The sequence below is a fragment of the Hylobates moloch genome, unplaced genomic scaffold (genome assembly GCF_009828535.3).
Source record: "Hylobates moloch isolate HMO894 unplaced genomic scaffold, HMol_V3 SCAFFOLD_6, whole genome shotgun sequence".
Lineage (NCBI taxonomy): Eukaryota > Metazoa > Chordata > Mammalia > Primates > Hylobatidae > Hylobates > Hylobates moloch.
This window is the reverse complement of record NW_026652281.1, coordinates 108,512,849-108,536,626: the sequence shown is the minus strand read 5'-3', so window position 1 is coordinate 108,536,626 and position 23,778 is coordinate 108,512,849. Positions and strand designations below refer to the sequence as shown.

Genomic DNA, 23,778 nt, shown 5'->3' with positions numbered 1-23,778 from the left:
TTAGGGTGTTTGTTTGTTTGTTTGTTTGTTTAGAGACAAGATCTCACTCTGTCACCCAGGCTGGAGTGCAGTGGCACAATTACAGCTCACTGCAACCTTGAACTCCTGGGCTCGAGCGATCCTCCCACTTCAGCTTCCTGCATAGCTGGGACTACAGGGGCATGCCACTGGGCTCTGCTGAATTTCATTTCTTTTTTTTTTTTCGTCTCTCTCCTTTTTTTTTTTTTTTTTTTTTTTTTTTGTAAAGACAGGGTCTCACTATGTTGCCCAGGCTGGAATCCTTAAGGTTTGCATAACGAAAAACATGGTAAGAACCAAGTTTCAGTTGATCAGGCTGCCCCACCAGATTAAGGAACTAGAACTTTATATCCAATGGGGCTGGAGTTTGGAAGCCCTGTAGTCGTCGACTTTCCCTTTAAGCAGTGCACAGAAATAGGATGAGATCTGGTGCCCAACGTGGAGGCTTTTCTCTAAGGTGAAGGTACGCTGGAGCGTGGTCATTGAGGACAAGTCGACGAGAGACTCCCGAGTACGTCTACAGTCAGCCTTGCGGTAAGCTTGTGCGCTCGGAAGAACCTAGGGTAACAATGGGGCAAACTAAAAGTAAATATGCCTCTTATCGCAGCTTTATAAAAATTCTCTTAAAAAGAGGGGGAGTTAAAATGTCTACCAAAAATCTAAATACGCTCTTTCAAACAATAGAACAGTTTTGTCCATGGTTTCCAGAACAGGGAACTTTAGATCTAAAAGATTGGGAAAAAATTGGCAAAGAACTAAAACAAGCAAGTAGGGAAGGTAAAATCATTCCACTTACAGTATGGAATGATTGGGTCATTATTAAAGTAGCTTTAGAACCGCTGCAAACAGAAGAAGATAGCGTTCCAGTTTCCGATGTCCCTAAAAGCTGTGCAGTAGATTGTGAAAAAGAGGCAGGGATAGAATCCCGGAAAAGAAAAGAAAGTTCACACTGTAAATGTGTAGCAGAGCCGGTAATGGCTCGGTCAACGCAAAATGTTGACAATAATCAATTACAGGAGGTAATATATCCTGAAACTTTAAAATTAGAGGAAAAAGATCCAGAATTGACAGAGCCATCAGAGTCTAAACCACGAGGGCCAACTCCTCTTACAACAGCTCAGATGCCTGCAACCGTAGAACCTCAAATGCAGGTTAAACAAGTACAAACTCCAAAAAAAGATCAAGTAGAAAAAGATAGAGTCTCTGTCACGGCAATGCCAATCCAAATACAGTGTCCACAATATCAGCAGGTAGAAAGTAAGATCCAGCCGCCAGTAGCCTATCAATACTGGCCGCCAGCTGAACTGCAGTATCGGCAGCCTCCAGAAAATCCGTATGGACAGCCAGGAGCATTTCCAGTGCCACAGGGCAGGGTGCCATATCCTCAGCCGCCCACCATGAGACTTAATCCTACAGCACCGCCTAGTACACAGGGTAGTGCAATACATAAAATTATTGATGAGGCAAGAAAACAGGGAGATACTGAGGCGTGGCAACTCCCAGTAATATTAGAAGCAAGGCCACCTGGAGAAGGGGCCCAAGAGGGAGAGCCTCCCGTAGCTGAAGCCAGATATCAGTCCTTTTCTATAAAAATGCTAAAAGAGATGAAAGAAGGAGTAAAACAGTATGGACCCAACTCTCCTTACATGAGAACATTATTAGATTCCATTGCTCATGGACATAGACTCATTCCTTATGATTGGGAGATTCTGGCGAAATCATCACTCTCACCCTCTCAATTTTTACAATTTAAGACGTGGTGGATTGATGGGGCACAAGTACAGGTCCGAAGAAATAGGACTGCCAATCCTCCAATTAACATAGATGCAGATCAACTATTAGGAATAGGTCAAAATTGGAGCACTGTTGACCAACAAGCAATAATGCCAAATGAGGCCATTGAGCAAATCAGGGCTATCTGCCTTAGGGCCTGGGAGAAAATCCAAGACCCAGGAACCGCCTGCCCTTCCTTTAATACAATAAGACAAGGCTCTAAAGAGCCATACCCTGATTTTGTAGCAAGACTTCAAGATGCTGCTCAAAAGTCAATTACCGATGAGAATGCCCGTAAAGTCATAGTAGAGTTGATGGCATATGAAAATGCCAATCCGGATTGTCAATCAGCCATTAAGCCATTAAAAGGAAAGGTTCCCGCAGGATCAGATGTAATCTCAGAGTATGTTAAAGCATGCGATGGAATTGGAGGAGCTATGCATAAAGCTATGCTTATGGCTCAGGCAATCACAGGAGTTGCTTTAGGAGGACAAGTGAAAACATTTGGGGGAAAATGTTATAATTGTGGTCAAATTGGTCATCTAAAAAAGAATTGCCTAGTCACAAATAAGCCAAATGTAACTACTCAAGCTACTACAACAACAGATAAAGGGCCACCTGGCCTATGTCCAAGATGTAAAAGGGGAAAACATTGGGGTAACCAGTGTCGTTCTAAATTTGATAAAAATGGGCAACCACTGTCGGGAAATGAGAGGAGGGGCCAGCCTCAGGCCCCGCAACAAACTGGGGCGTTCCAAATTCAACCCTTTGTTCCTCAGGGTTTTCAGGAACAACAACCCCCACAGTCGCAAGTGTCTCAGGGAATAAGCCAGTTATCACAATACAGCAATTATCCCCCGCCACAAGTGGCAGTGCAGCAGTAGATTTGTGTACTTTACAAGCAGTCTCTCTGCTTCCAGGGGAGCCTCCACAAAAAATCCCCACAGGAGTATACGGCCCATTGCCTGAGGGGACTGTAGGACTAATCTTAGGAAGATCAAGTTTAAATCTAAAAGGAGTTCAAATTCATACTGGTGTGGTTAATTCAGACTATGAAGGAGAAATTCAATTGGTTATTAGTTCCTCAATTCCTTGGAGTGCCAGTCCAGGAGACAGGATCGCTCAATTATTACTCCTACCGTATATTAAAATTGGAAACAGTGAGATAAAAAGAACAGGAGGGTTCGGAAGCACTGATCTGGCAGGAAAGGCTGCATACTGGGCAAGTCTGGTCTCTGAGAGCAGACCTGTGTGTAAGGCCATTATTCAAGGAAAACAGTTTGAAGGGTTGGTAGACACAGGAGCAGATATCTCTGTAATTGCTTTAAATCAGTGGCCAAAAAATTGGCCTAAACAAAAGGCTGTAACAAGACTTGTCGGCGTAGGCACAGCTTCAGAAGTGTATGAAAGTACAATGATTTTACATTGTTTAGGGCCAGATAATCAAGAAAGTACTGTTCAGCCAATGATTACTTCAATTCCTGTTAATCTATGGGGTCGAGATTTGTTACAACAATGGGGTGCAGAAATCATTATGCCCGCTCCATTATACAGCCCCATGAGTCAAAAAATCATGACTAAGATGGGATATATACCAGGGAAGGGATTAGGAAAAAATGAAAATGGCATTAAAGTCCCAATTGAGACTGAAAAAAATCAACAAAGAAAAGGAATAGGGTATCCTTTTTAGGGGCGGCCACTGTAGAGCCTCCTAAACCCATTCCATTAACTTGGAAAGCAGAGAAACCGGTATGGGTAAATCAGTGGCCGCTACCAAAGCAAAAACTGGAGGCGTTACACTTATTAGCAAAGGAACAATTAGAAAAGGGACACATTGAGCCTTCATTCTCACCCTGGAATTCTCCTGTATTTGTAATTCAGAAAAGGTCAGGCAAATGGCGTATGTTAATGGACTTAAGAGCCATAAACGCTGTAATTCAACCCATGGGGCCTCTCCAACCTGGATTGCCCTCTCCGGCCATGATCCCAAAAGACTGGCCTTTAATTATAATTGATCTTAAGGATTGCTTTTTTACTATTCCTCTGGCAGAGCAAGATTGTGAAAAATTTGCCTTTACTATACCAGCCATAAATAATAAAGAACCAGCCACCAGGTTTCAGTGGAAAGTATTACCTCAGGGAATGCTTAATAGTCCAACTATTTGTCAAACTTTCGTAGGTCAAGTCCTTCAACCAGTTAGAGACAAATTTTCAGATTGTTATATCATTCACTATATTGATGATATTTTATGTGCTGCAGAAACAAGAGACAAATTAATTGACTGTTACACATTTCTGCAAGCAGAGGTTGCCAACGCAGGACTAACAATAGCATCTGATAAGATCCAAACCTCTGATCCTTTTCATTATTTGGGGATGCAAATAGAAAATAGAAAAATTAAGCCACAAAAAATAGAAATAAGAAAAGACACGTTAAAAACACTAAATGATTTTCAAAAATTGTTAGGCGATATTAATTGGATTCGGCCAACTCTAGGCATTCCTACCTATGCCATGTCAAATTTGTTCTCTATCCTAAGAGGAGATCCAGACTTAAATAGTAAAAGAATATTAACCCCAGAGGCAACAAAAGAAATTAAATTAGTGGAAGAAAAAATTCAGTCAGCGCAAATAAATAGAATAGATTCTTTAGCTCCACTCCAACTTTTAATTTTTGCCACTGCACATTCTCCAACAGGCATCATTGTTCAAAATACTGATCCTGTGGAGTGGTCATTCCTTCCTCACAGTACAATTAAGACTTTTACATTGTACTTGGACCAAATAGCTACATTAATTGGTCAGACAAGATTACGAATAATAAAATTGTGTGGTAACGACCCAGACAAAATAGTTGTTCCTTTAACCAAGGAACAAGTTAAACAAGCCTTTATCAATTCTGGTGCATGGCAAATTGGCCTTGCTGATTTTGTAGGAATTATTGATAATCATTACCCAAAATCAAAAATCTTCCAGTTTTTAAAATTGACTGCTTGGATCTTACCTAAAATTACCAGACATGAACCTTTAGAAAATGCTCTGACAGTATTTACTGATGGTTCCAGCAATGGAAAAGCGGCTTACACAGGGCCAAAGGAGCGAGTAATCAAAACTCAATATCAATCAGCTCAGAGGGCAGAGTTGATTGCAGTCATTACAGTGTTAGAAGATTTTAATCAACCTATTAATATTATATCAGATTCTGCATATGTAGTACAGGCTACAAGGGATGTTGAGACAGCTCTAATTAAATATAGCATGGATGATCAGTTAAACCAGCTGTTCAATTTGTTACAACAAACTGTAAGAAAAAGGAATTTCCCATTTTATATTACTCATATTCGAGCACATACTAATTTACCAGGACCTTTAACTGAAGCAAATGAAAAAGCTGACTTACTAGTATCCTCTGCATTCATAAAAGCATAAGAACTTCATGCTTTGACTCATGTAAATGCAGCAGGGTTAAAAAACAAATTTGACGTCACGTGGAAACAGGCAAAAAATATTGTACAACATTGTACCCAGTGTCAAGTACTACACCTGCCCACCCAAGAGGCAGGAGTTAATCCCAGAGGTCTATGTCCTAACGCATTATGGCAAATGGATGTTACCCATGTACCTTCATTTGGCAAATTATCATATGTTCATGTAACAGTTGATACTTATTCACATTTCATATGGGCAACATGCCAGACAGGAGAAAGTACTTCCCATGTTAAAAAACATTTATTATCTTGTTTTGCTGTGATGGGAGTTCCAAAAAAAATTAAAACTGACAATGGACCAGGTTATTGTAGTAAAGCTTTCCAAAAATTCTTAAATCAGTGGAATATTACACATACAACAGGAATTCCTTATAATTCCCAAGGACAGGCCATAGTTGAAAGAACTAATAGAACACTCAAAACTCAGTTAGTTAAACAAAAAAAAGGGGGAGACAGTAAGGAGTGTACCTCTCCTCAGATGCAGCTTAATCTAGCACTCTATACTTTAAATTTTTTAAACATTTATAGAAATCAGACTACTACTTCTGCAGAACAACATCTTACAGGTAAAAAGAACAGTCCACACGAAGGAAAACTGATTTGGTGGAAAGACAACAAAAATAGGACATGGGAGATAGGGAAGGTGATAACCTGGGGAAGAGGTTTTGCTTGTGTTTCACCAGGAGAAAATCAGCTTCCTGTTTGGATACCCACTAGACATTTGAAGTTCTACAATGAACCCATCGGAGATGCAAAGAAAAGCGCCTCCACGGAGACGGAAACACCGCAATCGGGCACCATTGACTCGCAGGATGAATCAAGTGGTGATATTAGAAAAACAGATGAAGTCACCACGCACCAAGAAGGCGGAGCTGCCAACCTGGGCACAGTTAAAGAAGCTGACACTGTTAGCTAGAAAAAGCCTAGCTAGCACAAAGGTGACACAAACCTCAGAAAAAATGCTGTTTGCAGCTTTAATGGTTGTATCAACGGTGGTAAGTCTCCCCATGCCTGCAGGAGCAGCTGCAGCTAATTATACCTACTGGGCCTATGTGCTTTTCCCGCCCTTAATTCGGGCAGTCACTTGGATGGATAATCCTATTGAAGTATATGTTAATAATAGTGTGTGGGTAGCTGGTCCCACAGATGATCGTTGCCCTGCAAAACCGGAGGAAGAAGGAATGATGATAAATATTTCCATTGGGTATCGTTATCCTCCTATATGTCTCGGGAGAGCACCAGGATGTTTAATGCCTGCTATCCAAAATTGGTTGGTAGAAGTACCTACTCTCAATCCCACCAGTAGATTTACTTATCATATGGTAAGCGGTATGTCACTCAAACCACAGGTAAACTATATACAAGACTTCTCTTATCAAAGATCATTAAAATTTAGGCCAAAAGGAAAACCTTGCCCCAAGGAGATTTCCATAGAAAAAAAAGATTTAGTTTGGGAAGAATGTGTGGCCGATAGTGCCGTGATTTTACAAAACAACACATTTGGAACTGTTATAGATTGGGCACCTTGAGGTCAATTCTACCACGATTGCACAGGACAAACTCAATTCTGTCCCAGTACACTAGTGAGTCCAACTGTTGATAGTGACTTAACAGAAAATTTAGACAAACATAGGCACAAAAAATTTCAGTCTTTCTACCCTTGGAAATGGGGAGAAAAGGGAACCTCTACTCCAAGACCAAAAATAATAAGTCCGGTTTTTGGTCCTGAACATCCAGAATTATGGAGGCTTACTGTGGCTTCATACCACCTTAGAATTTGGTCTGGGAACCAAACTATAGAAACAAGAGATTATAAAGCATTTTACTCTATCAACCTAAATTCCAGTCTAACAGTTCCTTTGCTAAGTTGTGTAAAACCTCCTTATATGTTAGTCATAGGAAATGTAGTTATTAAACCAGACTCCCAAACTATAACATGTGAAAATTGCAGATTGTTTACTTGCATTGATTCGACTTTTGATTGGCAGCACCGTATTCTGCTTGTGAGAGCAAGAGAAGGCGTGTGGATCCCTGTGTCCATGGATCGACCATGGGAGGCCTCGCCATCCATTCATATTTTGACTGAAGTATTAAAAGGCATTTTAAATAGATCCAAAAGATTCATTTTTACTTTAATTGCAGTGATTATGGGATTAATTGCAGTCACAGCTACAGCCGCTGTGGCAGGAGTCGCATTGCACTCTTCTGTTCAGACAGTAAGCTTTGTTGACAATTGGCAAAAGAATTCCACAAGGTTGTGGAATTCACAATCTGGTATCGATCAAAAATTGGCTAATCAAATTAATGACCTTAGACAAACTGTCATTTGGATGGGAGATAGGCTCATGAGCTTGGAACATCGTTTCCAGTTACAGTGTGACTGGAATACGTCAGATTTTTGTATTACACCCCAAGTTTATAATGAGTCTAGACATCACTGGGACATGGTAAGACGCCATTTACAGGGAAGAGAAGATAATCTCACTTTAGACATTTCTAAATTAAAAGAACAAATTTTTGAAGCCTCTCAGAGTCACTTAAATATTGTGCCTGGAGCTGAGGCGTTAGATCAAGTGGCAAAAAATCTTTATGGATTAAACCCCACGACTTGGATTAAGTCTATTGGAAACTCTACTGCAGTAAATTTTGGAATTATGTGTCTCTGTTTAATCGGTTTGTTTTTAGTGTGCCGGACCAGTCGAAGAATCCTGCGCCAAAATCGAGAGAACGAACAAGCCTTCATCGCCATGGCACATTTATATAGAGGGAAAGGGAGGGAGAATGTTGCGGGAAGTCAGGGACCTTGAACTGAGGGACTGGCTGAAGCCACAGCAGAAAAACATAAAATATGAAGATTTCATGGACATTTTATTTGTTCTCCAAAGTTTATACTTTTGTAATTTCTTATGTCTTTACTGTAATCTCTTAATCCCATCATTTTCTTTGTACGCTGAGGAGGATATATGTCACCTCAGGACCCTGTAATGATTGTCTTAACTACACAAATTGTTTGTAGAGGACGTGTGTTTGAACAATACGAAAACTGGGCATCGTGAAAAAAGAACGAGATAACAGCGGTGTTCAGGAAACAAGGGAGGTAACCTTGAACTGGCCGCCGGTGAGCCGGACGGAACAGAGCCATATCTTTTCTCCTTTTGCACACAAGTAGGAGAGATATCGCTGAATTCTTTTTCTCAGCAAGGAATATCCCTGAGAAAGAGAATGCGCTCTGAGGGTAGGCCTATAAACGACCCCCTTGGAGTCGTGCCGCCTTTTACGGTTGAAGCCGAAGGGATGAAATAAGCCCCGGCCTCCTGTAGTGCTCCCAGGCTTATTAGGATGAGGAAATTCCCACCTAATAAATTTTGGCCAGTCAGGTTGTCTGCTCTCAAACCCTATTTCCTAATAAAATGTTATCAATGACTATGCGTGCCCAAAAATTTCGTTGGCAATTTTAATTTCAATTTTAACACCATCCTGTGAACTCATCCTGCTTCCACTTGCTTTGTAATATTCTATTACCTTGTGAAGTATGTAATCTCGGTATCGTGATGACAATGGTAGTTTTGTTGAAAAGAAAAGGGGGAAATGTGGGGAAAAGAAAGAGAGATCAGCCTGTTACTGTGTCTATATAGAAGGAAGTAGACATAAGAGACTCCATTTAGTTCTGTATTTGAGATGCTGTTAATCTGTGACCCTACCCCCAACCTTGTCCTTGCAAGAGACATGTGCTGTGGTGACTTAAGGTTAAAAGGACTTTGGGCGGTGCAGATGTGCTTTGTTAAACAAGTGCCTAAAAGCTGCTTATGGTTAAAGGTCATCACCATTCTCTTAAATCTAGAGAAAAAGAAAAACATTCGTCTCCTGCCCATCCCTGGGCGATGGAACATCTCCAGGTAAAACCCTTTGTGTGCTTTGTTTACTGAGTAAGGAGAAAACCCGCCTTTAGGATTAAGGTGGGGCTTGCTGGAGCAATACTGCTAAAAGGTTTATGGAGATGTTTGCATATGCATCTCAAAGGCACAGCATTTTCTTTTAAACTTATTGATGTTACCAGGCCTATTGTCCAGTCACTCTCTTATCTTTTTGATGGTAAAGATAATTGTCAATAAATACTAAGGAAACTCAGAGGCGGTGCCGGTGTGGGTCCTCTGTAAGCACAGCACCGGTCCCCTGGGCCCCGCTTTTCTTTCTCTACACTTTGTCTCTGTGTCTTATTCCTTTTCTCAAGTCTTTCGTCCCACCTAACGAGAAGCACCCACAGGTGTGGAGGGGCAGGCCACCCCTTCAGAGATCAACAAGGCCCAGAAGAGAAATCTTGCCAAACTTCAACACAGCAAATAATAACCACTTATCGAGGGCTCACTCCACTAGGAACATCACAAAGCAGCCGTTCTCAGTTGGGGGCAATTTTGTCCCCCTCTCACCTCCCCAAAGACATTGAGCAATGTCTGAAGACATTTTTTATTGGTGAAACTAGATGGTGATGGGGTGGAGGGTGCTACTGGTATCTAGTGGGTAGTGCCAGAGATGTTGCTAATCACCCTGCAATGCACAAGTTAGTCTACAACAACAAGGAATGATTTGGCCCCAAATGGCAAGATTCCCCAGTTGGGAAACTCTGGTATGAAATACAGGCACCTGAAACACGCGCCCAACCCCAACCCCAGGCATCCAGTCTTTATGTCATGATCCCTCTGAACATCTTAGTTAAGCTATTGCCTTTACTCCTAAGGGAAAAAAAAATATTTACACATGCATACACAGAAACAAAGCTTTGCAATTTTGGGGGGCAAGGTGACAGAGCAGGGGCCTTGCCATTGTGGACAAGCACCTCATTTTAAAATTCATCTTAATCAAAAAACTGCCTAAAGCCAAAAGGCATCAGCCTAATGGCTAAGGTCAGCATGACCATAAACTACAATAACATCTCCAACCAGAAACATTCCAAACTCCTCCCCAACCAGAGACATGCTAGCCCCAAGATAACCACCGACCCCCCCCACCCCCGGCTGGGAAGATGCCAGGCCCAAGATAACTAACCTCTCTCCTGCTGGAAAGATGTCAGCCCCAAGATAACCTCCCCTCTGCCCAGAAATATTCTGACCCCAAAACATTCCAAGCCTGTGATAAGACCCTCACCCTAAAACCAATATATACTCTTAGTCTGTAAGAGAAAGCGCTCCTGACCAAAATGGGCCAGAAGCCCCTCCAGGTTTTATCTAAAGTAAACCTGTCTTTAAAAATTTCATGTTTCTTTCCTCTTTCTTTAACTCTTACACAAGTGTTCATCAATCCCTGATGCCCATTCAGGAACACTCCTCAATCCCAGACACCCAAAGATACTGAAGTCAGGTTCTTTTTCTTTTTTTTATCTTGCTCTGTCACTCAGGCTGGAGTGCAGTGGCGTGATCTCAGCTCACTGCAACCTCCACCTCCCGGGTTCAAGCGATTCTCCTGCTTCAGCCTCCTGAGTAGCGGGGACTACAGGTCTCGATCTCCTGACCTCGTGATCCACCCGCCTTGGCCTCCCAAAGTGCTGGGATTACAGGTGTGAGCCACTGTGCTCAGCTGAGGTCAGGTACTTTTTTTTAGTGAGTATTCCCATTTAAAAAATCTTTTTTAAATAAAAAGAACCCTGCTCCAAAAAAACTATTTGCATGTATGACCTCATTGAAACCTCAGAGCCATCCAACCAGGTCAGGACTACTCGAATTGCCATGGACAGAGAAGAAGACTGGGGCACCGAGAGGTTTAGATAACTTTTCCATGGTGACACAGCCAGTGAGTGGCAAAGCCACAGGAATGCCACCCCACCCCTGCCCTGGCCACCACTAGCACTCCAGGTTCTGACACCCCATGGCGTGGAATCGCACAGTGGGATCCCACCTGACCCAGGATGCTCCGTCTCCACCCTGGCTTCCCATCTGGCCCACACAGGTGAAGTGCAAAGGCTGAGCTCAGAGAAACCATCAGAGGTACTATCACACTGCCCTCACCAGTGACAGTCACTCTCCTGGCCAGATGCATGGGCGTGGATGTGGATGACATCAGGCGTGGAACAGAGGCAGCGCACTCCTCGAGCCCCAGGTGTTTGCGGGAAGACAACCATGTCCTGACTCTCTCCTAGGTACAGGTAGGCCCAGGTGCAGCTCTGACAGGCTCACCACTCCCGGGCAGGAAACCTCCGGGCCTCGGTCAGCTCCTCTTAATCAGCCCCTCTTCATCTCCAACCAGGATCACCAGTCTGCCAGGCCCCTTCCTGTGCTCCTCAGGAGGCCAGCGGTCTGCCAATATCTGGAACTTAATGAAATGAGAGTAAAAGTGAATCCCTGAGGTTGCCTTATTTTTCCTCCAGTGAACCTCTTTCCAGTTCCCTCAGTCTCTCTCTGCCTTTGTTTCATAGCAAGAGGCTACCTTTGGACCAGGTGAGCTGCTGGTCATGCAGGAGTCGAGCTTGCTGTCCTCCTCTGGCTGGACACTATGGCCTGGAACTGACTCCCAGCTCAGGAATTTGAGCCCAGGAAGCTTATCCTCTGTTTTCACATGCTAGTAGTCACCCTTTTGGTCTGATTGCTCTTGAAAACCATGCAATACAACACCTGCAACTCTGCCGGAAGCCTGTGACGATCAAGAAACTGCATTCACCCAGACTGCGTTCACAGGTGCATATGTCTTAGAGTTTGCAAATACACATATTCGAGTCTAAAATCTGTGTTTCAGAAAGCAACAGCCAACCAGATTTAGCAAGTCTAACCCATTTGCCATAGGTACGCCAGACCAATTTTTTAAATGAGTAAAACATTTTTTTTTTTTAGACTGAGTCTCACTCCATCGCCCAGGCTGGAATGCAGTGGCACGATCTCAGCTCACTGCAACCTCTGCCTCCTGGGTTCAAGTGATTCTCATGCCTCAGCCTCCCAAGTAGCTGGAATTATAGGCATGAGCCACCATGCCCAGCTAATTTTTGTAGTTTTAGTAGAGACAGGGTTTCACTACGTTGCCTGGGCTGGTTTCAAACTCCTGACTTCAAGTGAGATCCACCTGCCTCGGCCTCCCAAAATGCTGGGATTACAGGCGTGAGCCACCATGCCCAGCCAAAACATTATTTTAAAGCTAAGCTCCCCACCCTCTTGCTGTTCCTTTGGATCCCCTCTCACCCCAGGACAAACCCCATTCAACTCTAACATGCATCCTATCTCTGGATATTTCTCACTGTTACAAGGCAGTCATGTAGCCAGGACCACTGTGTCCTGATGTCTAGTGTGTTTGACAACTAACAGAAAAGGAATTTGGCATTTTTATTTTATTTTATTTTGAGACTGAATCTCACTCTATCACCCAGGTGCAATCTCGGCTCACTGCAACCTCCACCTCCCACAGGCTCAAGTGATTCTCCTGCCTTAGCCTCCCAAGTAGCTGGGATTATAGGCGTGCGCCACCACATCCAGCTAATTTTTTGTATTTTTAGTACAGACGGAGTTTCACTGTGTTGGCCAGGCTGATCTCGAACTCCTGACCTCAAGTGATCCTCCCACCTCGGCCTCCCAAAGTGCTGGGATTACAGGCATGAACCATGGCGCCCGGTTGGAAAAGAGATCTTCCTGTCCACAGCTGGGCCCTATTCGGACTCATCTCTTAGGAGGGCCCTAGCTCCTTTCCTGGACTGTATCTTGTCCCCATGATTGAACAAGGGTGGCTTTCAGGAAGAGGATGGGAAAAGTCCAGCCCAGAACCAGGCCCTACAGCAGAAGGCAAAAAAAAAAAAAAAAAAAAAAAAAGTGATTCCCTTGACTCTGGCCCCCTAAGGGCAATGTGAGCCCCCCAAAACCATGAGTCCAACTCCCTGTTGTCTGGGGAGCAGCACCACAGCCCAGGATGGCTTGGGGGATGCATTGGATGAGGGAGAAGTAGGCCCACAAAGGGGAGATGAATGTGTCAAGATCACACAGCCATGCAGGGCACGGTAGGGGCTAGACCTGTGCTCAAGGTACTGGGCTATTTTGCATTTCTGAATGGGCAGCAGCATCAGAATCTTCCTACTCCTCATCCCACTGACAGCAGGCTGTGTGCATGGGGATGTCCTTGACCCTGCACCTGGCACAGAGGGAAGCCAGCCAGCTGCAGACAGTCACGCCCTGGGGCTCTGAGCTGCTCCATTGCACCTGGGGCATCCTGCACCGGGGTGGACAGTTCCCAGTCAAGACGACGAAGACTAGGAGACCCGACCTGGGAACTCTACGTGGCGCCAGAGTGCCCCCTGCTGGCTGACTGCCAAGCAACCCAAACCTCAGGTGTGCATCTAAGACTTCTCGTGGCTCCCGCCCAGGAGAGCTGAGGGTTGGGTTCAGGGCCCACCTTCTCCTAGGAAGTTCCTCCTGGACCTGCTCTATCCAACCTCTATCTCAGCTGCCGACTACAGAGCCCCCTGCTGTTTCCAGTTCCTGGCCCACCCAGAGTTTTTCCTACTCATGTGGGCTACCCCCAGGACACTGGGAGCGAGGCCCTTGTTTAAGGAATCGTCTTCAGCATCACGGCAGAGGAGGAGCCCACCCATGTCAGGGTGAGTGCTGGGGTCTCAGGGAAGCCGGTCCACCATGGGCAGCGACATTATTTTCCCAATTGTTCTGCGATTCCCATCTCTCTTGGGAACAGGGCTTGGGCTCTGACTGTGAGTGAACAAGATGACCACAAGGGGGCAGCAGAGACAAAAAGCTTCGCCTGAAAACCATTTGCTGAAGTTCTCCACCCACGAGGTACAGCAGTTCCCAGTCCTGGCTGAACACTGGATTCACCTGGGGAGCTTTAAATACTACCGATGCCAAGTTCCCACCCCTACAAATGCTGAGTTAATGGTCCTGGGGTGCCATCCTAACATCTTTTTACAATCTCCCAAGGGAAACTTTAATTTAAAATGGAGAAGGGAGTGGAAGAGGGAAAGAGCGACCTTTCAGGCCATTCTTCCATCGAGCTAGGGCTGAGGATCACTGGGTTAGACCCTTGTTAATGCAAAGCGTGGCTCATGGGCCACCAGCATCAAGGTCACCTGGGAGCTTGTTAGAATTAAGGACCTGCCCCAAACCTACTGAGTCAGAATCTGCAATTTAACAGATTCTCCAGGGAATTCATCTGCATATTAAAAGTCTAAGAAACTTATGGTCCTCTTTACCAAAAAGGCACTAGGGAGGTCCTGGTCCAATGCCATATGTACAGTCTGTGGATGCACAGATTAAAGCCCCGAGGGAGGAGTCCCTTTGCTCAAGGTCATTGGCCATGTATTCAGTGGGATGGCACAAACCTGAAGGCCCTGACTCCAGGACCAGTGTGCCTTCTCCCACAGCACCCTGCTCCTCCAACCCAGAGGTGGGCCTGGGCACAAGAGGGCAGGAAATGGTGGCAGGAGTTTGTTGGGGTCTTTGAATTTCCCTGTTAGCACGTGTCCTGTGGGGATCCCAGAGATAGCTAAGATACCATCCCTGGCTCAAGGAGCTTCTATCCTCATATCTGACTCTGGACAGACGCACTTGGTATCAGTCAAACACAACCTCTTACCTTGAGTCACGTACTAGAACCATCTCTAAATCTAGGAAAACAGAGGAGGGAGAAAAAGACTAGTTTGGATACGTAGCCTGGGAAGGTTTCCTGCAGTCCAGGCGGTGCAGGAGGAGGGTGGGTTAGGTTTCAGGGGCCAGTGGAGGAAGGGGCTGCATTTCAGACCAAAAGACCAAGACGAATGAAGGGTATTGATATGCAGGAAAGGATCCACATGACCAGGGCATAGGTAAGGGCTGGGCGGTTGTGGGAGATAAAGCTGGGATGGGACAGGGGCTCGCGGCACAGACCAGACCCTAAAAGCAGGCAGGGCACTTGGCCAGGTAGAACCAATTCAGACCCTGGGCTGGAGGCCACAGAGAGCCATGGAAAGTGTTTGAGCCAGGAGAAGAGTCTGGGCCTTGGAAAGACTTTCCAGCATCAGTCCTGTCAGGTTTTGGAGATGATGCAATGAAGAGAGAGGCTACAGGAACCCTCATCTTGAGAGCTCACTGAGTACACAGATCAAGGCTCATTCATCTCAAGGTCACCAGCATTTGCCAGAGCATTCGTCCCTGGAAGGGGACCTGCAAACGATCATCTCTAAGGGAGACCAGCCTTTAACCCAAGGATGATTTCATTCTTAAGGTCCAGGCCGGGCACGGTGGCTCACGCCTGGAATCCCAACACTTTGGGAGGCCGAGGCAGGTGGATCACTTGAGACCAGGGGTTTGAGACCAGCCTGGGCAACCTAGTGAAACCCTATCTCCACACACACAAAAACACACACACACACACATATATATATATATATCTGAGTGTGGTGGTGGCACATGGCTGTACTCACAGATACTTCGGGGGCTGAGGTAGGAAGATTGCTTGAGCCTGGAAGGTGGAGGTTGCAGTAAGTCAGGATCGCACCACTGCACTTTGGGCTGTGTGACAGAGCAAGATCTCATCTCAAAAAAAGTAAAATAATTAATAAATAAATAAAACTTAAGGTCCAGAACAGGAAATGTAGGTCATACTCTTGGGACCTTCAGCTTGTTACACTGTGGGGTGGGGATGACCATAGAAATTCCCTCGTGAGATTACAGTGAGACTCACTTGTGATAATGCATGTTATCTACCTGGCATCTAGATGAGGCTCAATGTCATGGCAACTCCATTCTACCTGCTTTTCCCAGGACTTCTGTGACTTTGCACCATCGTAGCATTCTCTGGAGCCCCTTGAGATTTCCCTTCAATCTCTTCTTGCCTCCTAATTAACAGCAGCATTTATTGAGTGCTTTGACCATATTAAAACACTTTGCATATGTGAACTCGTTTGGTCCTTCAGTCATGCCTTGATTCACTCTCCAATTTTTTTTTTTTTTTTTTTTTTGAGACAGAGTTTTGTTCTTGTTACCTAGGCTGGAGTGCAGTGGCATGATCTTGGCTCACTGCAACCTCCCCACCTTCTGGTTTCAAGCGATTCTCCTGCCTCAGCCTCCCAAGTAGCTGGGATTACAGGTGCCCGCCACCACGCCCGGCTAATTTTTGTATTTTTAGTAGACATGGGGTTTCACCACATTGGCCAGGCTGGTCTCAAACTCCTGACCTGGTGATCAACCCGCCTCGGCCTCCCAAAATGCTGGGATTATAGGTGTGAGCCACCGCACCCGGCCCCATTCCCCAATTTAAAGATGAGAGAACTCAAGGGCAGAGCTGGCACATGAGCATAACAGGGACTTGAATCTGATTATTGGCTCAAGCACCCCTCTCCTAACTACTCTTTCTCGTGGCCTCCAATGTGTGACTGCCCAAGACTCTCCCCTGGCCGCTCCATGACCCTCAGGCCATGATCACCCTCCATAACTCCTTCTCTGACAGTTGTGGGGGCAAATCTCAAGTCTTTGTTCTGAGCCTTGGTCTTCTCCTTTGACCAACATAACCACATGTCCAGAGACCAGTGGGCTAGATCCACATGGATGTCTGTCTTCCCCTGAAACCCAACCAGCCCCAACTCTAGTCTGAGCCTTGGGCAGCTTGCCCTTGGTCCCTCCGCTACAGTACTAAGTTCATTCTCTCCGGAAGTCTAGTTCATCAAGGCCCTGCTGGTTTCCACCCAGGACTGTGGGATCCTGGAGGGCAGGAATCCGTCCTCAGGTGCCTCTCACAGCCCCAAGCACAGTAAGTGCTGGACTTACCTCTCCTTTAGCCATCATCCCTCCCGATTCACCTATTTCAGCTCACAGTGCTACCCTCCATCCCTTGACCCATCCCTCTCCAACAGCTGCCTCATCCCCCAATGGTCCTCTCTGCTCAGAACCACTTTCAACTGCCTCGTAGATTGTTCACTCCCCCACATTCCACCCCACCAACTGCTCCTCCCCGCCCTCCAGCAGGCTTAGGTGAAATCCAACCCCACCCATTGATTTTGTTTTATTTTTTGAGACAGGGTCTCCCTCTGTCATCCAGGCTGGAGTGCAGTGGCACGATCATGGCTCACTACAGCCTCAACCTCCCTGGCTCAAGTGATCCTTCCACCTCACCCCCCACAAGTAGCTGGAACTACAGACGGGCACTACCACACTTGGCTAGTTTTTAAATTTTTTGTAGAGATGCGGTCTTATCATGTTGCCCAGGCTGGTCTTAAACTCCTGGGCTCAAGTGATCCTCCTGGTTCAGCTTCCAAAGTGCTTGGATTATAGGCATGAGCCACCGCGCCCAGCCGACCCCTTGAAATTTAACCATACTCTGCCCCTATTCAAGTTAGTTTCTGTGACTTTCCCAATGAACTGGAAACTCCTTGGGGGAAGGAACTGTGTCTACTTATTTTTGTCCCCACAACACTGTCCCAGTAACTGGCATATGTTTAAGGACCATTTTAATGTGTGTGTGAATTGTCCAAGTCTTTTCTCATTTTTCTGTGGAGTATTTCATCCTCTGTCCCTCAATTTTTAAGAGTTCTGTATATATTAGGGAGATTAGCCCTTTGTCTGTGGTATGTGTTACAAATATTTTCTCTCAATTTTTCAGTTACTTTGGTGTTCTGTGGTTTGGGTTTTTTGTTTGGCTTGGTTTGGTTTGGTTTGGTTTGGTTTGGTTTGGTTTGCCATGTCCAATTTGCCAGAATTTTATTTCATTGGTTCTGGATTCTGAGTGATGCTTTCAAATCCTTTCCTTACACTGAGGTTAAGAGGAATTCACCCACGGACTTTTTCCCCCTAGTACTTACATGTTTTCATTTTTTACATTTAAATTCATGATCCATTTGAGTTTATTCTTATATATGCTGTGAATAGATCTAATTTTATCTTTTTTTAAAAAAAAAAGACTACCCCATTATCCCAGTACCATTTATTAAAAAGTCTGGGCCAAGCACAGTGGCTCATGTCTGTAATCCCAGCACTTTGGGAGGCCAAGATGAGTGAATCACTTGAGGTCAGCAGTTTGGGACCAGCCTGGACAACATGGGGAAACCCCATCTCTACCAAAATAAATAAATAAATAAATACAAAAATTAGCCAGGTATGGTGGCGCACACCTGTAATCCCAGCTACTTGGGAGGCTGCAGCACAAGAATCACTTAAGCCCAGGAGGTGGAGGTTGCAGTGAGCTGAGATCGTGCCACTGTACTCCAGTCTGGGCGACAGAGCGAGACTCCATCACAAAAAGTAAATAAATAAATAGTCTATCATTGCCTCCGAGATTTGACATGCCACCTTTATCATATACTAAATTCCCATTCATAGTTAGGTCTATTCTGTACTTTCTATTCTATTCCATTGGTCTGTCTGTCTGTTCATGTGGTCAATGCCACACTGTTCTAATTACAGAGGCTTTATAGTTTGTTTTAACAGCCCATAGGGCGAGGCCCCCATTTTGTGTCAGTTTTTCCCTGGCTATTTCAGCATGTTTATTTTCCACAGAAACTTTAGTATCAGCTTATCAACTCCATGAAACAAAGCTTATTGGTATTTTTATAGGAATGGCATTCAATTTGTAAGTCAACTTGGGGGGAAATGGGCATCTTGATGCTGAGTTGTGATAGCCAAAAACAAGGGATGTCTTCCCACTCCACATGCTTTAGTGTTTTCCAGAAGTGTTGTAAAATTTTCCCTTTATAGATTTTGCACATTTCTTATTAAGTTTATCCCTAAGTATTTAATCATCTTTGTTGCTACTATACATAGTGGGATGCTGCAGGGACCACAGCCTTTGCCACTTCCCTCTGGAGGCTGCAGCTCGCCAAGAAAAAGGCTAGGGACACAAGAGACCCCCACTTCAGACTCCCCTCCTGCAGCTGCTGCCCCTCAGGCCAAGGAACAGCCCTCTCTGTTGGAAGGGAGCACCCAGAACAGAGGCCATCCAAACCTGAGGCAGAGAGGGACCATATCATCCTCATCAATTTAAGAGGCTTCCCCAAAGACCTCACCCCCAGCTTTTGCAGACCCAGCCTAGTGCCTGGGCTTCAGCTGAGAGGCTGGGGGAATGTTTTCCTTCCTGCCCCATAGACTGTCAACTGACTCCTCAAAATGTATCTGAAGGAATGGGAGACATTCTAAATACACTGTTTGACTCTGAACAAAAAGATCAAAAGTTCAGGGACATTCTCTGAGGCCATCAGAGTACAAAACAGATATCAGTCAGAGGAAGAGTCTGGGCTTCAACAGATCAAATTAAATTCTAGTGAGGAATCTCCTTGTTAATTTGGAGCCAGGATAACAAGAGAAAACAGAGACAATGTGAAATATTACAAAACTATATGTGAGATTTAATAACACTTTCTAAGGTAAGAAGAGCTTTAAAGAACTTAAATGCAAAGGAGACACGTGGATCTAACTTCTGTCTGGCTCGGGAAGAACATATGAGGCTTCAGAATTCCTACAGGAAAAAGAGAAACAGGGAAACCAACATGGTGCCTTTAGTGACTTGATCAAATGCCCTGAGCAATCTCAGAGAGTCCTCCGAGTCCTTTTTTGCAAGACACAAGAAAACGCCCATCTAAAAGATCACATCACACCATGAGAAGCGCCGGCAGGCCAGTAGAGCGATGAGACACAGTTTTGGACAAGTCAGACGGCAGATGACTTTGACAGAATCTTCGTTAACCATGATGGGGGAAAGCACAGACTACTTCCAGACAACACAGAGGGAGGTTGTGTCAGACAAGCAACATCTGGAAGAACAGTAAATCAGCTGAAAAAAGGTGACTATCCACTGCATAAGGCCAACACTCTCCTGAAAAGATCAGCATGCATCTGCACAGCCCACTCATGCAGAGCATTAGCAGAAAATCACAGCCCTTAAGCAAGGTGACTCTGGAAGAGAAAGAAATCGAAGCGAGACGCAGCCTTCCAAACGCACTTCGGAAGAGCATCCGCAAGACAGGGGCTGGGAGAGCAACTGCCATAGTGAAAGGCAACATTGACTTACTTCGTGGGACCAAGCCTCTCCTGGAACATCAATCTAAAAACCACAGAGCCTTAATGCAAGCTGTCAGCAAACGAAATCTCAAAAACCAGTTTGCTTAGCAAGGAAAAGAACAGGAAGGGAAGTGGCAAAATCTTTCCCCTGAAAGAAAATAACCAAAACTCCAAGACCTGGATTAAAAATGAGAAAAACAAGAAAGGCCTTAATACAATCCAGAGCTGCATTCTGAACAAGAACGCCCGTGAACTCTCCTTCACGGCACAGTATGTTAAAAGAGCTCTTGTCAGCCGGGTGCGGTGGCTCACGCCTGTAATCCCAGCACTTTGGGAGGCCGAGGCGGGCAGATCACCTGAGGTCGGGAGTTAGAGACCAGCCTGACCAACATGGAGAAACCCTGTCTCTACTAAAAATATAAAATTAGCCAGGTGTGGTGGCGCATGCCTGTAATCCCAGCTACTTGGAAGGCTGAGGCAGGAGAATCGTTTGGACTCAGGAGGCGGAGGTTGCAGTGAGCCAAGATCGCACCATTGCACTCCAGCCTGGGGCACAGGAGCAAAACTCCATCTCAAAAAAAAAAAAAAAAAAAAGCTCTTGCCACAGAGAAAGTAGGTGCTACCAACCTGAGACACGTTTCAGGGTAAACGTACCAAGGAAGGGAGAGTCTTCAATCAACCGTGTCCCTCAAAACAGCCCTGAGAAGCAACGGTCATCAGAGACTTCCTGCAAGACACCCTCAACCACCAGAGTTTTGGCCCCACCCCCATTCCCACACCAGGTGAGGTCTTCCTCCCACCACCAACAACCAGTCAACCCATGGGGGTCTTTCTTGCTGGAAGAGCCCAGTGTAGACTAGAGGCCTCAAGAATAGTTCCTAGGGCCATCTGAGGCCTCCAGTGTGGTACGTACCTCCTATTAGATACAGCTGAGGCCCCACCAATACATGCAAGAAATCCTTCCCCTTTGAAAAGTTGGTGTCACAGGCTGCCTGTCATTTCCATGAGTTCTATGATCACACCAAGACAAGGGTGTCCACCCCACCAGGGAGACCACTGCCCTAACCAGAAAGACTTCCTGTGTCTCCTCTTCCTCTCCTCTGTGGTTCCCTTTAGACCTCCTCAAGATAATACAATCTATGTTTTCTCCAAGTAAGAACTACCTTTTTCCCAAGAGGGTACATGTAGACAACAATCTAAGGTTTGGAGTTTTAAAAAACTCTTGACCACTATGTAGACTACTCCCCAAACTATTTCCTCCTACAGAATAACCCGCGTCTTAGTTTAGCTCCTATCAGCTCTGTAAGCATAAATGACTTAGAAATTAACAATAGCTTTCCATGCAATAGGGCTCCCACAATGTGGTGCACGTTCCTAAAGCCTTCCAGACTTTCTGTAAGAAGTGTGGCAAGCACCAACCCCACAAAGTGGCACAGGACAAGAAGGGCAAGGATGCCATGTATACATGGGGAAAGTGGCATCATGACAGGAAGCAGAGCAGCAATCTTGGGCTGAGTACTCAGGAGGCTGAGGAATGAGAATTGCTTAAGCCCAGCAGGCAAAGGGTGCAGTGAGACAAGATCGTGCCACTGCACTCCAGCCTGGGTGACAGAGTGAGACTCCATCTTAATAAATAAAAAATATAAATAAATAAATATAAAAAGTCCATCACTGCCTCTGAGATTTGACATGCCACCTTTATCATATACTAAATTCCCATTTGTACTTAGGTCTATTCTGTACTTTCTATCCTATTCCATTGGTCTGTCTGCCTGTTCATGTGGCCAATGCCACACTGTTTTAATTACAGAGGCTTTATAGTTTGTTTTAATAGCCCGTAGGGCTAGGCCCCCATTTTGTGTCAGTTTTTCCCCGGCTATTCCAGCATGTTTATTTTCCATAGAAACTTTAGTATCAACTTACCAACACCATGAAACAAAGCTTGTTGGTATTTTTATAGGAATGGCATTCAATTTATAAATCAACTTAGAGGGAATGGGCATCTTGATGATGAGTTGTGATAGCCAAAAACAAGAGATGTTTTCCCACTCCACATGCTTTTGTGTTTTCCAGAAGTGTTGTAAAATTTTCCTTTTATAGATTTTGCACATTTCTTATTAAGTTTATCTCTAAGTATTTAATCTTCTTTGTTGCTATTATACATGGGGTTTTCTTAAGTCCTCTAACCTAATTATTGTTTGTGTATATCAAGGCCATTGATTTCTGTAAGCTGATTTTCCAGAAAAAGGCTAAAACTACAAAGGAGATGGTGCGGAGGCTTGAGCGCTGAGCCCAGCTACAGATCGAAGACGATGCTGGCTATGAGGACATGCAAGCATTTTGAACTGGGAGGAGAAAAGAAGAGAAAGGGCCAAGTGATTCAGTTCTAAATTTCATCTTTTGTTTTATTATGAAGACAATAAAATCTTGAGGTTATGTTCACTTCAAAGAAAAGAAATGTATGATCCATTTTACGCTGTCAATAAATCCTTTTTTGTGGGTTAGTGGCAGGCATTCCTCAGTTATGCCAGTGGAAACCAGGGGAATATAACAGACGGGCCTGAAATTTGGCAGCTCTGGAAGCCACTCCTACGTCCTAGCAGAGGGTCTTGAGAATAACTGGACCCATTCCACACCAGGTGGTGAGGAGAGAGGGCTCAGCCAGGCCAGGAGGGATCCTTCATCTCTAAGTGGCCGCAAGTCAGTGATCAGTGACAATCAGTGATCAGCCACTGCTTTCCCGTGCTAGACACGTTCTGTCCACTCTATAATATAACCTCCCTTCAGCAGCCCAGTGAAGTAGATTCAGGTATGATCGCCATTTTATGGGAACAGAGAGGTTAAGATACTTGTCAGAGGTCTCACAGCCAAGCATGGCAGACCTGGGGATAAATAGATCACTCCAGCAACCACGCACAGTTGTTTCCAGGACTGACCCCATCATTCATAGAGGAGAAACAAGCCCAGAGGGGGAAGAGACATTCTCAAGGTCACGCAGCCAGTCCAGGTCTCCTACACAGGGCCCTTTGCATCCACGGCCATGTATTGGGGTGTAAGATGCAATGCAAGGCTTCCCCCTGGAGGAAGGGCCAGAAATTGCAGACAACCCTACCAGAGGCCCTGGGCAGCTTCACTCTGCATGACGGTGGATTTAGTGACCTGCCCCAGGAGGTTCTCCTTTCTTCTTTTTTATTTGTTTTATTTTATCACTCAAGCTAGAGTGCGGTGGCACCATCTCGGCTCACTGCAACCTCCACCTCCTGGGTTTAAGTGATTCTCCCTCCTCGGCCTCCTGAGTAGCTGGGATTACAGGCATGCGCCACCACACCCCAGCTAATTTCTTTGTATTTTTAGTAGAGACAGGTTTCACCATGTGGCCCAGACTGGTCTTGAACTCCTGACCTCAGGTGATCCTCCTGCCTTGGCCTCCCAAAGTGCTGGGATTACAGGTGTGAACCACTGCACCCAGCCTTTATTTTTTGAAACAGGGTCTCTGTCACTCAAGCAGGAGTGCAGTGGCATGATCTTAGCTCGGTGCTGCCTCAAACTCCTGGGCA

General features: G+C 45.2%; 1 long non-coding RNA gene and 1 pseudogene across 1 annotated transcript; one reads left to right on the top strand and one right to left on the bottom strand.

Moving 5' to 3' along the window:
* The first annotated feature begins 581 nt into the window (after positions 1 to 581).
* On the top strand, positions 582 to 6,195 carry LOC116810830 (endogenous retrovirus group K member 8 Gag polyprotein-like; annotated as a pseudogene).
* A 5,096-nt stretch (positions 6,196 to 11,291) lies between these two features.
* LOC116470458 (uncharacterized) lies at positions 11,292 to 17,081 on the bottom strand. Its single transcript, XR_009214246.1, has 4 exons — positions 17,000 to 17,081; positions 15,918 to 16,071; positions 15,658 to 15,745; positions 11,292 to 11,582 (listed from the first exon to the last, which is right to left on the bottom strand). It is a non-coding gene; the product is annotated as an uncharacterized LOC116470458 (long non-coding RNA).
* Positions 17,082 to 23,778: the final 6,697 nt, after the last annotated feature.